Below are 2,777 nucleotides of genomic sequence, written 5' to 3' on the forward strand. Positions count from 1 at the left end.
AGCATTCCTTCAATCGCTACCAACTATGCTGGAGGCAACTTGGATTATGTCGGTTCAGGACACGCTGTCCACACGCTCACCAGACGAGGAGTACCTCGGCATAGACCTTGATAGCAGACCACGCTTGGTGGCTCAAGCATTAGAGAGGATTCCCAAAAGGCTAAACAATGTGGAGGAGGTGATTAAGGCGAGAAATAGTGACCCAAAACTGAAGAGCAGGACTGGTGCCACCGTGCCACTGTATGAGCTCCTCATGCGGTCGTCTGTTCCAGGGGCCACTATGAGTGGCATTCCCAATAGCATCTCCATCTGATGACAATCCTGCTTACATGGAAGTGATTACATGTATATTTCCATTAGTATTTTTGTATTATATAATTTTTTAAATTAAATGGGTGGGCTTTAGATACATAAAATTTCTGTGAACTATCTCAGTACTTATTAACTTAGTTTTTTTTATGATGAGAGAGTGTTACTTTAATTGAGATTAAGATACAGTTCAAGTGTCACTTTTCTAGGACATGCCTTTTGAGATTATAATGTTTTGTTGTGTAAAAAAAAATTAATTAGGATTTTTTTGTACAGTTAAAAGTATAAAATGTAAAATAACCTAATGGACTAATAAATGAATGAACTGTAATTTTTTTCACTAATGTGATATGAGAGTGATGAAATCCAAAGAATGGGAGACAAGTACAGTAAAAATTCAGGTTAACAATAATAAATAAATATTCTTATAAATATAATTTATTTGAAGATAAATTTATTTGTAAAACTGAAATAACTAAACAATAAAACAAGAAACTTGAGACCCAAACTAATTGTTGGCACATGTTCCCACCAATTTTAAGCTTCATAGAAGGTGAGGCATGGGTGCTCCTCTCATTTTAAAAACTCTCTTTTGCCCCACTTTGATTTTTGTGCGAATCAGACCAGTCAACAGTCATGATCCATGTTGACCTGGCCATTCCTTGTTCAGCCATGTACTTGCGAAGTACACATACTTATATGTATATTAATTAATAATAATACACTTTTATTTTTTATTTTATAATGTATAATTTATAACTATTATATAACAGATATATGACTCCAACATCAATACCTAAATAACTGAATGCGTTGCAATTAATACCTGTATGGGTGTTGATTTGGATATTGACTGCTACAACTACAATAACTGATGGCAATTACCAATATTCATTTTTTATAAAAATGAATATCGATTATGCAATGACTGACATCTAATACCTATATATATATATATATCTATTTAATGTAAGCATGGAGAGATAGGAAAAACTACTACCATGTACTAAAAACTTATTCATGGATATTAATAATATCACATGATTTATGAGTTTTATGAGAAATTAGTCTCTTTTGACATATGATGAGATTATGAGTTTTGTGAGAAATTATGATATTACTTTACAAATGAAGTGATTTTTTCATCATACTGTCAAATACCTTAATAATGTTAACTTTCACATGAACAAACATATTTGGTTTGATGAATAATGGTGCTTAGATTACATAGAAATAAATAAAACTTACCACTGATGAAAATTTATATGATTTCATAAGAAATATGTGAACATCATAAAATAACTATTTTAAGATATAAGGGATACTGATCTTGAATAAGGATCTAGATGGAGCATTTCATGCCAGGAAGAAGAAATTTTGAAATCAACTTTAAGGATATCATTAGAGGAATATGGCCACTCTGCCCACTAACCTTCAAGGTTCCTCCAACAGAGGTGGTTAAAGGAATTTAACTTTTGTAACCTTCAGACAAATAGGAACAATAAAACAATGGTATCCTTAAAGTTAGTAATTAGGAAAAGAAAGAAGGGAAACTTAGTAATCAGGACCTATAAATAAACTGACGGGAAATGCTTAGCATTTCCCTCTCTCTCTTCTCTCCCTTTTCTTTTTCTCCCTCTCTCTCATGTTCTTTGCCTCTCTCCTCCCTCAGCCCCCTTCTTTGAGTTTTCTTCACTCAACTCCTTTCTTTGAGTTTTCTTCTCCACCTGTTCTCTTTCCTTCTATCCGCTCTCTCAACCTCTTAACCACCTGCTATTATTGACTATTCCACCATTCTCTTTTCTCTCTAAATTTCTTTCTTTCTCTCTTCCCTATAACTTCCAAATTGACTTTTCTCATTACCTCTCTCCCTCACCTTTCACCACAACTTTCTCCACGTGAACCACCAATCTTTCTACCTCTCTCTTAAACTATTGATGGTTTATTTTCTTTGTAACTGCATGTTTCTTTTCCTTTCAAAGGTCTATGATCCTGTTTGTATGGACACTTTTGCTTGAGAATTAATGTGAAGTTGTTTGTGAGAAAAGAGTGATTATTTGGGGATTTTCTGGTGATAACGGCACTGGAACGGCTATGGCAGCTTCACATCATCAACATCGGTCAAATCCTCTTGGGTTCCTCCTTCCCTTTCTCTATACTTTATCATCTCCATCATTTTCCTATCACCTTACCCCATCACCCCCATCATTGAACACATCACTTTATCTCACCCCATCATCTCCATCTAGTTATCAATGTCTCTTCTTCTTAGCTTCATCAATTCTCACTCCTTATCCCATCCCCTTTATCGATCAAATCTCACGCTTCCTTTTATCCGCTTCCCACACCTTCTCATGTCGATCAAATCTCACACTTCCTCTTATCCGCTTCCCACACCTTCTCCTTGTTTTATTCACATCCCCTCATGGAGCTGCAGATCAACGTCAATCAAGGTCATTCAACATCAG

At 35.0% G+C, this 2,777-nt stretch overlaps 1 pseudogene; it reads left to right on the plus strand.

Moving 5' to 3' along the window:
- The window catches only part of LOC144716345 (lipoxygenase 6, chloroplastic pseudogene), a 333-nt pseudogene extending 20 nt beyond the window's left edge, over positions 1 to 313 (plus strand).
- The last annotated feature ends 2,464 nt before the right edge of the window (positions 314 to 2,777 follow it).

Source organism: Wolffia australiana, chromosome 20 (genome assembly GCF_029677425.1).
Source record: "Wolffia australiana isolate 7733 chromosome 20, ASM2967742v1".
Lineage (NCBI taxonomy): Eukaryota > Viridiplantae > Streptophyta > Magnoliopsida > Alismatales > Araceae > Wolffia > Wolffia australiana.